The following is a 17,438-nucleotide window of genomic DNA, read 5'->3' on the forward strand; positions in this document are numbered from 1 at the left end:
GAGTCTAGAGTCTCTAATGTGGTTTCAGAAATTCAGGAGTAGTATCCTGAAGTAGTTCTTGCCTGAACTAATATGTAAGGAAAGGGGAAAAGTTACAGGCGACAAGCATGGGAAGAGTTCAAAAGAGACAGCAGCATGAGTCAAGGTAGAAAATCAAGTTACAGAATAATATTGTGGAACAAGTTCAATGGCTCCAGTGTAAATCAGGGGACACTAAGTATCTGGAAGGGAAATAGGAGAGGGAGGCAAAGCTGAGATCAAGAAGAGTTTGTCCTCACACTGGTCAGGGTGGATAAAATGAACAAATCAGGAGACTACAGATGCTGGAGAGGATGTGGAGAAACGGGAACCCTCTTGCACTGTTGGTGGGAATGCAAACTGGTGCAGCTACTCTGGAAAACAGTGTGGAGGTTCCTCAAAAAAATTAAAAATAGATCTACCCTGTGACCCAGCAATAGCACTGCTAGGAATTTACCCAAGGGATACAGGAGTGCTGATGAATAGGGGCACTTGGTTTATAGCAGCACTTTCAACGATAGCCAAATTATGGAAAGAGCCTAAATGTCCATCAACTGACAAATGGATAAAGAAGATGTGGTTTATATACACAATGGAATACTACTTGGCAATGAGAAAGAATGGAATGTGGCCATTTGTAGCAACGTGGATGGAATTGGAGAGTGTTATGCTAAGTGAAATAAGCCATACAGAGAAAGACAGATACCATATGTTTTCACTCTTATGTGGATCCTGAGAAACTTAACAGAAACCCATGGGGGAGGGGAAGGAAAAAAAAAAGTTAGAGTGGGAGAGAGCCAAACCATAAGAGACTCTTAAAAACTGAGAATTGGGGCGCCTGGGTGGCGCAGTCGGTTAAGCGTCCGACTTCAGCCAGGTCACGATCTCGCGGTCCGGGAGCTCGAGCCCCGCGTCAGGCTCTGGGCTGATGGCTCAGAGCCTGGAGCCTGTTTCCGATTCTGTGTCTCCCTCTCTCTCTGCTCCTCCCCCCGTTCATGCTCTGTCTCTCTCTGTCCCAAAAATAAATAAACGTTGAAAAAAAAATTTAAAAAAACTGAGAATAAACTGAAGGCTGATGGAGGTTGGGAGGGAAAGGAGGGTGGAAGATGGGCATTGAGGAGGTCACCTGTTGGGATGAGCACTGGGTGTTGTATGGAAACCAATTTGACAATAAATTTCATATTTAAAAAAAATTTAAAAAAAGAAGAGTTTGTAATTTCTATGTAATAGGAAGCCACCTTAGAGATAGCCTTGCAATTTGAATAGAGCTGTGGCATAAGTGGGGAGTGTCTTGGGGGAGAGGTTGAGACTAAAATTGGATGTTACTAAAGTAGATGATGGTAGTAGTAAAGAGAAGATAGATTTAATAAACAATTTGGAGACTATATCAATAACTGGACTTGATGGCTTGGTTTTACGTAAAGGTAAAAGGCAAAAGTCAAGGATATCACCTTTTAGCGATCATGTAGATTCTATGTTCATTAATTAATATTGTTAAGTTATAAGAAAGCATGGTTAGTGAGAAAGGTGATTAAGTTCATTTTGACAAGTTAACATTGAGGTACATGGGAAATAATGATATGTTCATGCCAAAAGGCAATTGAGTATCTGGTTCTTAATGTTCTAAGGTGAGGACTAAGCAAAACATGTGACATTAGTTTTACCAGCGTAGAGGGAGTTGCTGAAATAATGGCAGTGAAAAAGATTACTCAGGAAGGGTATATAACATAAAACAGGAGCATGAATAGAAAAGGCACCATTGGGGCGCCTGGGTGGCTCAGTCTGTTAAGCGTCTGACTTCAGCTCAGGTCACGATCTCGCAGTCCGTGAGTTCGAGCCCCGCGTCGGGCCCTGAGCTGATGGCTCAGAGCCTGGAGCCTGCTTCTGATTCTGTGTCTCCCTCTCTCTCTGCCCCTCCCCCGTTCATGCTCTGTCTCTCTCTGTCTCAAAAATAAATAAACGTTAAAAAAAATTAAAAAAAAAAAAAAGAAAAGGCACCATTAACGCTTAGTGGAAAAAAGTAATTTGGAGTTGGATTTGTCTAAAATATATTAGAAAGAAGAGATACAATTTCTTCAAGATCAAAATGTAATTCACTGAAAGGATCAATATTCTAGGCCTTTTGTGGCCTAGCTATACAAATACTATTGTAGTAACAAATGAATACATGTTATATTTATTAACTATATGAATCAGGGCTCCTTCAGCAAGAAATAGGAACTTTACCTAAACTGGCATGAATGAAAGATTTCATTACTATGTAACCTGATGTCTCAGGTCAGATCAAGAACAATACTATCTTAATTTTGTAATATATTGTGCTATTTTTATATGGTGAAGCAACAGCCTTGCAGGAAGATAAATAGTTTAATAATAAAACATTCAACTTCATTAAAAAAATTTTTTTAAGTTTGTCTAGATAAGAAATTGGTCTTTTTTCATCTGTTAGAAAATTGATGAAAAGTACTGGAATAATGACTAATAGATGGGGAATGTCAACAGACAAATGGAAACTATGAAAAAGAGCCAAACATATATTCAATAACTGGAAAGTATAATTTATGAAATGAAACCACTCATTGGTTGGGCTTAACAGTTACTGGAGATAGCAGAAGAAAGGGCCAATGTGTTAACCTGGCCCTTTTCAGAAGTAGACACCAAGAAGGGATTAAACATGCAAGTGTTGTGTTACAGGAAGCACTTGGGAGAGAATATAGGGAGGTTGCTGGAAAAAGCCAGAGCCATCATACTGGGATGTAAGTCTGATTCCAAGTGAAGGAGAGAGGAAAGGAAGGTTTGCTGGATGGACTGTCTGTGCAGTCTATGGAAGGTTTGGAGAGGGCAATGGAGAATCCTTGAGCCAAAGTCTGCCACCAGAAGGGTCTGTGTTTCCCAGGAGCAAGTTTGCCTTTGTTCCCTGCCACACTCATTTATGGCAAGTATACCCTTGATGCAAATGCATCAATAGTTTTCAGAACACAGTCTGGATGTATGTCTGTATTATCTTACCTTTAACAACATTGCTTTCCACAGATATACTTTCCTAGTTCACCACCAGTAAAACCTTCAGCAGATGAGCTGCAGCCTTCTGCCAGAGACTTTCCTTGTTCCATCCTGTTGGCCTGCCAGGTAGTAGGCAAGACAGTCTCAAATCCTCATCTTTCCATCCTGCTTTCTCAGAACACTCCTGATTTTACCTGTGTTAGTCCAGGTACTCCCTAAAAGCAGACATTAAGAATGCGTTCAGGGGCACCTGGGTGGCGCAGTCGGTTAAGCGTCCGACTTCAGCCAGGTCACGATCTTGCGGTCCGTGAGTTTGAGCCCCGCGTCGGGCTCTGGGCTGATGGCTCAGAGCCTGGAGCCTGTTTCCGATTCTGTGTCTCCCTCTCTCTCTGCCCCTCGCCCGTTCATGCTCTGTCTCTCTCTGTCCCAAAAATAAATAAACGTTGAAAAAAAAAATTAAAAAAAAAAAAAAGAATGCGTTCAGGGAAATGCTTCTTACAGAAAATGGAAAAGGGACTGGGGGAGGCTGTGATAGCCATCATATCACAGTTCAAGTCTGACCTGGAGTAAAGGAGAGGAGGAAGGAACATTAGGTGTCATGTAGTCTAAGGAAAGTTCAGGAATGCCAACAAGGAGTCCTCAGGCCAACATGAGCCATCAGAGGATTCCTTAGTGTTTGACCAGGAGCAGCCCATGAGAACTTGTGGCCTAAGCACAAACAGTCATGGATTTCACAATATAACAACTTGGGCCCTCACTCAATTATGTTTCTGGTAGCTGGTGGCCTGGAAGGCAATTCTCAATATCAGTATAGTCAGCAAACATGAAGAAAGATTATTAGGAATCATATATTGTGGGCATACCTGGGTGGCTTAGTCAGTTGAGCGTCTGACTCTTGATCTCAGCTCAGGTCATGATCTCATAGTTTAAGAGACCACTAACAGCTCAGAGCCTTCTTGGATTCTCTCTCTCCTTCTCTCTGCTCCTCCCCAGCTTGTGCACGCACACACACACACACTCTCTCTCTCTCTCAAAATAAATAAAATGAATTTTTAAAAATAAAAAATAAAAAAAGAAATTATACATTCTGAAAATGGAAGGGATACAAGATTATAAATAATGAACACAACAAATGAACATTAAAAATAATGAACAAATAATGGGACATTTTAAGTGATCTAACAGATGTGCAAATTGAGTCTCAGAATGAGAAGAGAAAGAGAATGGAACCAAAAAAAGAGTGAGAGAAAAAAATAGTTGAAATTTCCACAAATTTGTGGAAATAATTTACTTACCTACCAAAGAAGCTCAACACATTCCAGGCAAGATAGATACAAGAAAAGCACAACTAAGTATATCGCAGTCCAACAACCAAAAACTAAAATAAAGAGATATTGGAAGTATCCAGAGAAAAACATTTCGTACAGAGGAGCAATGATATATGATGGTATTTCATCATGGAAATGATATTTCATGAGAAACAATAGATTCCAGAAGACAATGGAAAAACATTTTTTCTTTTTTTTATAAAACTTTTTTTTTTTCAACGTTTATTTTATTTTTGGGACAGAGAGAGACAGAGCATGAACGGGGGAGGGGCAGAGAGAGAGGGAGACACAGAATCGGAAACAGGCTCCAGGCTCTGAGCCATCAGCCCAGAGCCCGACGCGGGGCTCGAACTCACGGACTGCGAGATCGTGACCTGGCTGAAGTCGGACGCTTAACCACTGCGCCACCCAGGCGCCCCTGGAAAAACATTTTTAAAGTACATCTGGAAAATTCTTGGACATGGCCAAATGATAAACCATAAAACAAGTCTCATGAAATTTCAAAAATATTAAAATTTTACAGAGTATGTTCCCTGGCCACAATGGAATTAGAATAGAAAGGAAAACATAAAACTGTGTTTATTTACAAATGATATGATGGTTTATACAGAAACATCAAAATGAATGTACAAAGAACTAGTAGGTTTAATATGTGAATTTTAAAGGTCATAAAATAGAAGTTTAATATACAAAAATCGGGGTGCCTGGATGGCTCAGTCAGTTAAGCGTCTGGCTTTGGCTCAGGTCATGATTTCACAGTTTGTGAGTTCGAGCCCCATGTCGGGCTCTGTGCTGACAGCTCAGAGCCTGGAGCCTGCTTCAGATTTTGTGTCTCCCTCTCTCTCTACCCCTCCCCTACTCATGCTCTGTTTCTCTCTCTCTGTCTCTCAAAAATGAATAAACGTTAAAAAATTTTTTTAAATATATACAAAAATCAGTCATAGTTCTGTTTACTGGCAAATAATCAGAAGATGAAATTTTAAAACACCATTTACAATAGCACCAAAAATAAACTGCTAAAGGGGCGCCTGGGTGGCTCAGTCAATTGAGGGTTCAACTTCAGCTCAGGTCCTGATCTCCAGGTTTGTGAGTTCAAGCCCCACATGGGGCTCTCTGCTGTCAGTGCAGAGCCTGCTTTGGATCCTCTGTTTCCCTCTCTCTCTGCCCCTCCCCCTGTTCTCTTCCCCATGTGCACATACTTTCTCTCAAAAATAAACATTAAAAAAAAAAAAACTACTGGGGCACCTGGGTGTCTTAGTTGGTTGAATGTCTGACTTTGACTCAGGTCATGAACTCGCAGTTAGTGAGTTTGAGCCCTGCATCAGGCTCTGTGCTGATAGCTCAGAGCCTGGAGCCTGCTTCGAGTTCTGTGTCTCCTTCTCTCTCTGACCCTCCCCTGCTTGTGCTCTCTCTCTCTCTCTCTCTCTCAAAAATAAATAAACATTAAAAAAAATAAAATACTTAAAATTAAATTTACAAAAATTGTGTAAGACTTCTACAGTGACAAATACAAAATATTGATAAGAAATATTAAAGAAAATCTAAATAAATGGAAAGTTATATCATGATCATGGAATAGAAGATACAGTATAATTAGATTAATAGTATTTCCAAAATGATCTTTATTTTTTTTAATGTTTATTTATTTTTGAGAGAGAGAGCTTGCACGTGCACAAGTGGGAGAGGGCAGAGAGCGAGGGAGACACCGAATCTGAAGCAGGCTCCTGCTGTCAGTGCAAAGCCCACGGTGGGGCTTGAACCCATGAACCAAACTCATGACCTGAGCCAAAGTCAGACACTCAACTGACTAAGCCACCCAGGCACCCCCCAAAGTGATCTTTAAGTTCAACACAATTCCAATAAAAATCCTAACAGGCTTTTTTTTTTTTTTTTCTAGAAATAGACAAGCTGATTCTAAACATTTTCTGGAAGTAGAAAAGACCTAGAGTAACTGTCTTGAAGAAAGAACAAAACTGGAAGCCATAAGCCCCCTCATCGTAGGACTGTTTAAAGCTGGAGTAATTAAGATGCTTTGGTAATGATGTAATGATTGATAAATAAAGGGAACTGAAACTGAAAGCTGACTGACAACATAGCGACGAAGGTCATTTGATATGGAAAGTAAAGTCTTTTCAAGAACCGGTGCTGCACAAGTTCTCACTGCTTTGGCCTCCCCAAACTGCCATCTCTGTTCAGTTCAGTAAGACCTCTGGGATTTGTCTACACGAAGCCTAGAAACTACTACAGGTAACCTGGGACAATCACAGGGTTCACCTGATTGTTTCCTCTCTCTCAGAGCTGACAGGACTGGGCTGCTAGTTGTCTAATGCCTGAAAGCAAGTATTAAATACATTTTGTCCAGTTTCTTGTTATGGGAGAAGGTGAATCCAGGCCCTGTTTCCACCATGACTGAAACAGAAGCTGATGTGCTTTTTTTTTTTTTTTTTTTTTTTTTTTTTTGTTAGCAGTCTTCATGCCTAGTGCTGGAGCTTGAACTCACCACTGTGAGATCCAGACCTGCACTGAGATCAAGAGTCTGACACTTAACCAACTGAGCCACCCAGGTGCCCCTGATGTCACTTTTAAAAGAGCTTCTGTCTGCTCTGTGAAGATAAATTGTCATGGAGCAAAAATGGAAGAAAGGAAACCAGAGTCCATTCGGGAAGTATTTGTAGGAGTCCAAGTGAGAAACGGCAGTGCTTAAATTAGTGCAGCAGCCATCAGAACGGACTCCAGTCAGCTGTTCAGTGCATGTCAGAGTTAGAGCTGGCGGTACCTACTGATAGGTTGGATTTAGAGCAGCAAGAAGAGTATAGACGTGGACATTAAGAGTAATAGAAGTTTGGGGCCTGAAAATCTGCCTGGATGCCATTTACTGAGAGAAGACAGAGTATGAGAAGATTCAGGGGTTTTTTGATGGGGGTGGGAGGTAAGGAAGCAAAGAGTCTGAAGCCTCCTTTCTTTGTCTAGAAGTGTAAAAGATAAAATTCAGAAATTGATTTTTTAAATTTTTTTTAATGTTTAGTTTTGAGAGAGAGACAGAGACAGAGTGCTAGTGGGGGAGGGGCAGAGAGAGGAGACACAGAATCCCAAGCAGGATCCAGGCTCTGAACTGTCAGCACAGAGCCCCACACAGGGCTCAAACCTACAAGCTGTGAGATCATGACCTGAGCCAAAGTTGGATGCTTAACCAACTGAGCCACCCAGGCACCCCAGGAATGGATTAAAAACATTTTTTTCCTTGGGGATCCTGGCTGGCTCAATAGTGTTGCATGCAACTCTTCATCTGAGGGCCGTAGGTTCAAGCCCCATGTTGGGCATGGAGCCTACTTATAAATAAATAAATAAATAAATAAATAAATAAATAATAAAATTCCTCCCCCACTCATTCTCTCTCTCTCAAAAAAAAAAATTTTTTTTTAAGTGGGGGGACCTGGGTGGCTCAGTCGGTTAAGGGTCAGACTTCTGTTCTCACAGGTTCATGAGTTTCAGCCCCACATCCGGCTCTGTGCTGTCAGCACAGAGCCTGGTTGGGATCCTCTGTCCCCCTCTCTCTTTGCCCCTCCCCACTATTCCCTCTCTCTGTCTCTCTTTCTCTCTCTCAAAAAATAAACATTTAAAAAATTAAAATATTTTTCTTACATTTTTATGGCATATTATACGTCTCTCTTCTCTAGACCATGAGTTCTCTGAAGAGTCATTGTCTTATTATTCTGATGTCACATACAATGCACACAGTAGTCCTTTAATGTGTGTGTTTCTGTATGAAACTGGGGGATTTGATCAACTTGATGTCAGGTGGAGAGCTGAGTGTTCTGGGTTACAGGAAGGCTAATACTGAATCCCCGGAAAAGATCTAGAATACTCTGTTATTCATTCTTAGAAACCAACATAGCCCAGTAAGGATAAAAAATGTGTATGAAATCATAAATACGGTGTTTATATAACCTTAGATGGAAATAATCAGAGAAGATGCCTTGTGATTTTGATATCATTTGTTTCCACAAAGAATAAAAATCCTTCTTTGAATTGAAAATACAGAGGTGAAATGGAGAATGGGCTCAAGTATGTGTCTAATAACATGCCAAAATATCTAAATACACTGCTTAAAAGCTAGTCTTTCTCAACTGAGTGCTATAGTTTATAACGTAACTCCTGCAGAGCTTTTCATGGTCCTAAATGGCTTTATTTTTATGATCGTTAGCTGCAGTGTTAAAAATGCCAAATCAACGCTGCATTCTGTGGGAATGGATGGGAGGAGAAAGGTAACCCTAAATGGTAATAAAAGGCCCTGCTGCCTAAAACTTCAGTTGTATTCGAAATTTTCACTATCAGACTCACTATTTAGGGTAAAGTACTGCCTTAAAAAATAGCCATTAAAATTTGTTAAATGTCTTATTATGTGAGTTAACACAGTAAATATTTTCTAGTATAGGGAGAATGTATACAGTGGTTACAAGCTGTTGTACTATAGACCTTCTCTGACTTACCAGCCTAGTGACCCTGGATAAGAGAGGTTTAACCTCTCTAGGCCTCAATTTATTAATCTATGAAATGGGACTAGTAATATCTACCATACTAGGTTGTCATAAGGATTAAATCAATAATGAAGGTAAAATTCCTCTAAATCAGTTCTTGTACCTTTAGTTAGCTAAGAAAGAACAGAGCATAATGAAATAAGACCCTGGACAGGTTATATTTTAATGCGGTAGATGGGACTGGAGAAGGCCTTAAGCATAGGGAGTCACCATGGAAGAAAAGAAAGGGTCTTGGCTGAGAATGTTAGTGAACAGAGGGCATGATGGGGTTTCTCAGAGGCATCGGGGACACTCCAGAAGGAGGGATAGGGCATCATCACCAATAGAAGATTGGAAGCTGGTGCAAAAAAACCCATGGTTACTTGACAATTTTACTTAGGACAGATCCAAGTAAATACCTAATCTTAACATAGGACAAAGAGTTCTTAAGTTTGGAAACAAGGGAAGAAATAATATACACAAATTAATTATGTTTGACCACAAAAAATCTTAACTTTTCTACTTTAAAAACATTTAAAGAATGTTTAAATGAATAGAAGCTTCATAAACAGAAATTATTTTCAAAGATCCCACCAAAGGCCTTCCAGGTAAAGACAGGCATCTACCTTTTCTTGCTCCTCTCACAACCCTACTAAAACAACAGTGAAGGGATTTGCATAAAGGCTTGCCCCTCCTCCCCCCCTCCCCAGATGAAGAGGAAAGAGAAAGGAGGCAACAGAAGCAAGATTTTGAAGCTACAAAACAGACGGCTTAGCAAACCCTGCAAAATAGAATAGTAAGTCAGGAAAGCTGACATTCATCTCAATTTACACTGCAGGATCTCCATGGGTTCAGGTAGTGGCAGCCTCTGGCACCTCTGGAGGTAGGGAAGTGGAATAAGAAGAGGACATAGAAGTGGAATAAAAAGGACAGTTGGTTGAGAGTCTACTAAGAAATTGGACCCCAGGTCTTCTGCCTACTCTGAAGCTGGGCCGTCAGGGTGACCTTGTGAGACCATAAGGGTTTATTCTCGGGAGAGATTAGCACAGTTGACATCAGGCATAATTGCAAGTGGGGCATATAGTACTGAACACAGATCCCAAGACACCTTGGCCTCTTCTCCCAATCAGCAACTGACAACCTTGTTTTTATGAAAGGAGATCAGAAAAGTTTCCTTTAAGGAATTTGGCCAGCCCAATAAACCATATACTGACAGTAGTGGTCCCCAACTACCCCTTTGTGAATGTCCCTTTTCCCCTCCCCTCTTGGAGCCTATAAGCAGCTTTTTTTAGTTCCCTACTCTTGAGGAAATGAAAACAACCAGACATCCGAAGGAAGTTTCCAGTATGAAAGACAGAAACCAAAGAAATAAACAGAAAAAAAGCAACTTGGAGGAAACAAACCACATGAGAGAAAAGAACACTTTTTAAAAGAAATGCTGCCATTAATATTTTGAGAGAGATAAGAAAAGGTATTGCCAATTAATCAAGAATAGGATACTATTTTGAAAGGATGCAGAGGTCCCTCAAAAGAAAAAGAAAATCTCTTGAAACTAAAAACATGATGGCAAAAATAAAAACTCCATAAAGGGGCTGAAAAAATTGGCACCTGGGTGGCTCAGTTGGTTAAGCACCAGACTTTGGCTCAGGTCATGATCTTCAGGTTCGTGAGCCCAAGCCCATGTTGGGCTCTGTGCTGACTCAGAGCCTGGATTCTGTGTCTCCCTCTCGCTCAGTCCCTCCCCCACTCACCCCTGTCTCTCTTCCAAAAAATAAACATTAAAAAATTTTTTTTAAATGGTTGAATGAAAAAATTAAGAAAAGTTTCCAGTGAGCAAGGTAAAGGCAGATGAAAAATGGTAAAAGTAGACAGAAACATTGGGAGACCAGCTAGAAATTGTGAAATCCTAATAATAGGAATCCAGAAATAGAAGAAAATGTATAAGAATGTTCAAAATAAAAAATCAATAAAATTTCTCAGAACTGGAGCACATGAGTCTACAGATTAAAAGAGTCCATTGAGAGCACAGTACATGGATAAAAATAGGTCCACACCAAGGCACATGTGATGGTTGATTTTATGTGTCAACTTGGCTAGGCTGCAGGATGCCCAAGAATGGAGTCCTTATTTTACACTCATGGTGTCCTAAACTTTGCAACTATTTTATTTTATTCTTATGTAGTTATATTCTGGGATAAATGTGTTTTTTTTTTTTTTTCCAATTAAGATGTTAGTGTTTGTAGAGAAAAAAAAAGTATATCTTTTAAAGAGGGTCATCAAATTGAAATTGAAGTATGGAAGCAATAAAATTATTATCATGCTTTCTCTTAAGAACAGCTGTTATCATATTTTTTAAAACCATGAGCCTGTTGACTGTGTCAAAATACATAGAGACCTTTGGCATTTATTGTATCAAGGAGGACTTACTCCACCATATGGTGCCTGAGCTGATGACATCGATTTATATAATCCTGAGAGCGTTCCTTGTACATGTGTTAAGCATCAAGGTGAAGTGCTATGACTATCAAAGATAGCCAAATCAGGAGCCATAAGCAGCTGGAACCAGGAAAAGAATTGTGATACTTCGTTTTGCATACAAGCTTGTTTTTCTGCAATTACCTTTCTTACATATAGGTTATGCTACCACTAGATGGCAGCACAGTGGTGTTCTGGTGGTCTTTATATTACAAGTCAATGGGGTGCCTGGGTTGCTGTCTGTTGAGCGTCGCTCTGGGTTTTGGCTCAGGTAATGATCCCAGGGTGGATGCATTGACCTCCTCATGGGGCTCCACCTGAGCGTGGAGCCTGTTTAAAATACTCTTTCTCTCTCTCACTCTCTGCCCCCTCCCGTGCTTGCACTCTCTCTAAAAAAATAAAAAATTAAAAAATTTAATTTAATTTAATTTAATTTAATTTAATTTAATTTAATTTAATTTAAATCAAAACTACTAGTCAAATCAGAACCAGGAAACTGGCTTGAGGACTCCCCATAAGCCTGACTGAAACTTAGAATTGACACTCACTCACATTGCCTACATTCATCCATCTGCACATCCATCCATTCTTCCATTCAACAAATATTAAATGCTTTGAAAAAGAACTCTTAATAATGATGTAGTTGAATTTAAAACAATATTCCCAGAACCATATTTTATTATTATTTTTTTTTTCATTTATTTATTTTTGGGACAGAGAGAGACAGAGCATGAACGGGGGAGGGGCAGAGAGAGAGGGAGACACAGAATCGGAAACAGGCTCCAGGCTCTGAGCCATCAGCCCAGAGCCCGACGCGGGGCTCGAACTCACGGACCGCGAGATCGTGACCTGGCTGAAGTCGGACGCTTAACCGACTGCGCCACCCAGGCGCCCCCCCAGAACCATATTTTAAAATAACTTAAGGAGACAGAGCTTCTGGGTGGCTCAGTAGATTAAGCCTCCGACTCTTGATTTCAGCTCAGGTTGTAATCTCATGGTTCGAAAGATCGAGCCCTGTGTCGGGCTCTGCGCTGACAGTGTGAAACCTGCTTGGGATTCTCTCTCTCCCTCTCTCTCTCTGCCCCTCCCCTACTCATACTCTGCCTCTCTCTCTCTCAAAAATAAATAAACATTAAAACAACTTTAAAAATAAAATAACTGAAGGAAACTAGACAGAAAAGAAACAGATTGAAGTACATTGTTCCTGACGGTTGATATAGATGGCAAAGTCCAAAAGTAGGCACTGCATGTTTTTTGTTTTTTCTTTTGTGAAAACAAACAATTTTCTTTTATGTACAGAAAATTCAACAGTGTACACTTAGCCCAGTTTGGTGGCCAGTTCTTTAGCCTTTGCTTTTCCAGTTTGGTAATGCCAGCAACCCACTTTGGACCCAGGATGTTGCCTCCCCAGTGATGGCGTATGTCATCATATCTGTCATTGTAATTGGTCCTGATAGCTTCCACCAGCTTAGCCAGAGTTCCTTTGTCTTCTGAGTTAATGTGTGTGAAGGTGACAGTAGTGCAGGTCTTCCTGGTCTTCCTGTGGACCACACACTCCAGGCTGGCCTTCTGCCTGACAATTCAGTAGGTAACCACCATCTAACAACACAGGGCATGCAGGAAGACAACCAGCTCAATGCGATCCACATCATGTGCAATCACTACCAGGTGAGCCTTCTTGTTTTCTACCAAGGTGGTGACATATAAACCCCAGCTCGAAGGACAGGAGGCCTCTTAGTGGGGACACCCCTTTTGCCAGCAGCTTTCTTCTCAGCCTGAGCCAACAGTCTCTACTTCTCTTGCTTTGACCAGAGGTCTGTATTTGTGGGCCAGTATAAGCAGCTGAATAAGTGTTTGGCAGTGCAAAGCTGGGTGACCTGCTTAATTGCAGGAGGAATTTTCAGACATTTATAGAGAACAGCCTTTGCTGCTGCAGCAGGATGTGGGGGGGGGGGGGCGGCATTTGACAAAGCAGGTGAGATCCCTTTTGGGCTCAATGTCCTATCTGATGCCAAAATTCTTGGCCCTTTTCACCAACAACGGATTGACCACCTTCTCAGCCTCCTGCTTCTTCATGACAGCAGGGACTGGGGCCACCCACTTCCCCTTAGCCTTCTTTCCATTCAACATTTTGCATGGCTGGAGGGGAGAGTGGCTCTGAGTGTTTTTAAACACAAGGAATCAAGCATTAGTTTTGACTCAATGAGGGAGCCTCAGGAGTCATTTCTTGAGATCAGAAATCCCAAATAATTCAAGGTCAAAACTTTGGAACGGGAATAACTAAATAGTCATCAGAGTCAGGAATAAGGTTGTGTTGATGAATTATGGCTGCTACTCCTTGTGGATCCAGGAAGTTTTATAGAGCTGTCACACAAACAGCTGCTGACAGAGGCCATTTGATACTCAGCATATTGATTTTTAACTGCTATTATTTTCCTTCCACACTATTACTTTGCTTACACATTTGCCTCTTGTGTACTTTCTTCCTGCTCTGTTGTTCCTAGCCTAAATTTCATCTACATTTGCTAAGAGTTTTGCCTTTGCTAAGAGATCTTGGTATGACTCCTCCGATAGTAAGGAGACAAGTGGGTTAGTCTTACAATCCAACTTCTTTAATTCAAACTGCCTTTTCAAACACATCCTAAAGGGCAAAATTTGGCATCCTCTAATGGTCGAAAGTGTGATTTTGTTCTTCCTGTATATAGAGAGAATAACATAGAGAATAGCTTTGTCCCCTAAAGTAATGGCTTTTAAACCTTTTGGAATTTAACCTTCGATCAGAAATGCGTTTTACTTCACAGCTATGCCAACCCTGGGACTGTTTGTTCTCAAATCCATTCCTTGCTCTTCCTCTGCCAAGTTTTAAGGATGCTGATCCCAAGAGGCTGTATTTCCACGGCTCCCAAGTTACGTTAACTGACTTCTGGGTGGGTGCCACTCATGTGCAGTCCTGCCCTGACACTGGAGGGTGGGAGGAATGGGAAAGCCAGGATGATTCTCCCCATCTTTCTCTGCCTGCAGTGCATCTTTGACAGTGACTAGCTCTTCTCTGTGGCTCCAGCTCCAGCCAAAAATGTCCCCCTGCGATTTAAGCTTCTCCAGGATGACCCCAACTCTGGGACCCAGCAACACTGCTACTTCCCTTTATCCCTCCAGTCGAAAGGTATGTGGTTTCTGCCATTGCTGATCTCTGGGTTGTCTTATCTTCCCTTATTTGGCTTCTCTACCTATTCATCATTTGTGAAACAAGTTTCCTGTGTTAAATTCTCTCTGTTAAAAATACTCTGACCAAGGGGGTACCTGGGTGGCTCAGTGGGTTAAGCGTCCACGTCTAACTCTTAATTTTGGCTCAAGTCATGATCTCGTGTTTCATGAGTTCAAGCTCCACTAGGGCTCTGAGCTGACAGTGTGGAGTCTTTTTGGGATTCTTTCTTTCTCCCTCTTTCTCTGCTGCTGCCATCCTCTCTTTCTCAAAATAAATAAACTTAAAAAGAGAACACTCTGACAATGATATCTTTTTCCTGATATTTAATTATATCACATACAGGGGAACCGCCACCTTCCAATAATTCGCCAAAATGACCAACACAAAGGGAAAGAGGAGAGCTACTCGCTATATGTTCTCTAAGCCTTTTAGAAAACATGGAGTTGTTCCTTTGGCAACATACATGCGAATCTACAAGAAAGGTGATATTGTGGACATCAAGGGAATGGGCACTGTTCAAAAAGGAATGCCCCACAAATGTTACCATGGCAAAACTAGAAGAGTCTACAATGTTACCCAGCATGCTGTTGGCATTGTTGTAAACAAACAAGTTAAGGGCAAGATTCTTGCTAAGAGAATTAATGTACGTATTGAGCACATTAAGCATTCAAAGAGCTGAGACAGCTTCCTGAAGCGTGTGAAGGAAAATGATCAGAAAAAGAAGGAAGCCAAGGAGAAAGGTACTTGGGTTCAACTGAAGCGCCAGCCTGCCCCACCCAGAGAAGCACACTTTGTGAGAACCAATGGAAAGGAGCCTGAGCTGTTGGAACCCATTCCCTATGAATTCATGGCATGATAAGTGTAAAAAAAATAAAAGACGTCAAGACTGTAAAAATAAAATAAATAATAATAATAATTATATCACATACATATATGGGGAACAGAAGTAAATGCTTCATTAACAATATTCCTTTTACTGCTTACAGACTCTGATATTCCTATTTTGTTCTATTGCACCTTTTAAAATGCCAATCACAACCTGTTAAATTGAGTTCATAACTCACTGATGGGTTGTATCTCACTAATGGAGATTTGGAAAACAGTGTCTTAGAGACCATATTTATTCATTTTTACTTTTTAGAAAGCAGATTCACAGTAAACTTACCCTTTTAGGTGCACATCATAAGAATTTTGAAAATTATATATAAAATATTTTCATCACCTCCAAAAGTTCCCGTGTTCTTTTTTGTAGTTAACCCCTCTCTCCATCCCTAGACCCTAGTAACCACCAATGTATTTTTTTGTCCTTGTATTTTTATCTTCTCCAGAATGTCATATAAGTAAAATCATATACTATAAGGTCTCCTGAATATGTTTTTTTTTCACTCAGCACAATGCTTTTTAGATTCATTTGTATTTACCCAAAGGATACAAAAATACAGATTTGGAGGGGTACATCACCCTGATGTTTATAGCAGCATTATCAACAATAGCCAAACTATGGAAAGAGCCCAGATGTCCATCAGCTGATAAATGGATAAAGAAGATGTGGTATATATATACAATGGAATATTACTCAGCCATCAAAGAGAATGAAATCTTGCCATTTGCAATGACATGAATGGAGCTAGAAGGTATTATGCTAAGCAAAATAAGTCAGTCAGAGAAAGACAAATACCATATGATTTCACTCATATGTGGAATTTTAAAAAACAAAACAGATGAACATATGGAACAGGGAAAAAGGGAGAGGGAAGCAAACCAAAGAGACTCTTAACTATGGAGAACAAACTGAGGGTTGGTGGAGGGATGTGTGAGGGTGTGTGAGGGATGGACTAAATGGGTGATGGGTATTAAGGGGGGCACTTGTTGGGATGAGCACTGGGTATTATATGTAGGTGATGAATCACTAAATTCTATACCTGAAACCAATTTTACCATGTATGTTAGCTAGAATTTAAATAAAAACTTGGAAAGAAAATGAAGAGATTCATGTGTGTTTTTGCATGTATAAGTAGTTGATTCTTTTTATTGCTGAATGATATTCTATTATCACATTAAATCTTAGAGACGTCTTTTTTTAGCCTAAAATGCACATTTTACTTCTGCTATTTGTTTTGCAACGTTAGTCTGAACCCATGTAAAACCTTTGTGCATATCTTAACTGCTGGATGGAGGCATGGGGATGGGAGGTCATCACAGAACAGCCTCAACAATTTTCGTGTTCAAAGGCAAGAGACTAATAGCCTGAGATCTGGAATCTTAGTCTGTTGGTTAAATTCTTCATTTAACTTTTGCTACCTCCCAATCTCAAGCAAATTTCTTAACCTCTCTTAAATTGTAGTTACCTTGTCTGTAAAATAAGATGGTAGGAATGGTATATGTTTCACCAAATTTTTATGGAGATAAAGTAAAATGAGATAAAGTGTGTAAAACACTTAGTGCAATGATTGGGCACAGTAAGTACAAGTAAATTAGTGTATGTCATAGGAAAGATGGCTATAATTTAGCCAGTCTAAAAAGTCAAGAAGAACAATTTTTTTTCAAGAACAGTTCACTTCCTTTAAAACCTTATCACTCGGGGCGCCTGGGTGGCGCAGTCGGTTAAGCGTCCGACTTCAGCCAGGTCACGATCTCGCGGTCCGTGAGTTCGAGCCCCGCGTCGGGCCCTGGGCTGATGGCTCAGAGCCTGGAGCCTGTTTCCGATTCTGTGTCTCCCTCTCTCTCTGCCCCTCCCCCGTTCATGCTCTGTCTCTCTCTGTCCCAAAAAAAATAAATAAACGTTGAAAAAAAAAAAAAAAAACCCTTATCACTCACTTCCAAGTATCTGGGAGTAGTGTCATTGCCAACCAACGAGGAAAGGAGTCCATGAGGTCAGGAGGAAATGTCTGT

At 40.6% G+C, this 17,438-nt stretch overlaps 1 pseudogene; it reads left to right on the top strand.

Annotated features, from left to right (window-relative positions):
* The first annotated feature begins 14,888 nt into the window (after positions 1-14,888).
* LOC115528680 lies at positions 14,889-15,405 on the top strand (annotated as a pseudogene).
* Positions 15,406-17,438: the final 2,033 nt, after the last annotated feature.

Source organism: Lynx canadensis, chromosome D3 (genome assembly GCF_007474595.2).
Source record: "Lynx canadensis isolate LIC74 chromosome D3, mLynCan4.pri.v2, whole genome shotgun sequence".
Taxonomy (NCBI): Eukaryota; Metazoa; Chordata; class Mammalia; order Carnivora; family Felidae; genus Lynx; species Lynx canadensis.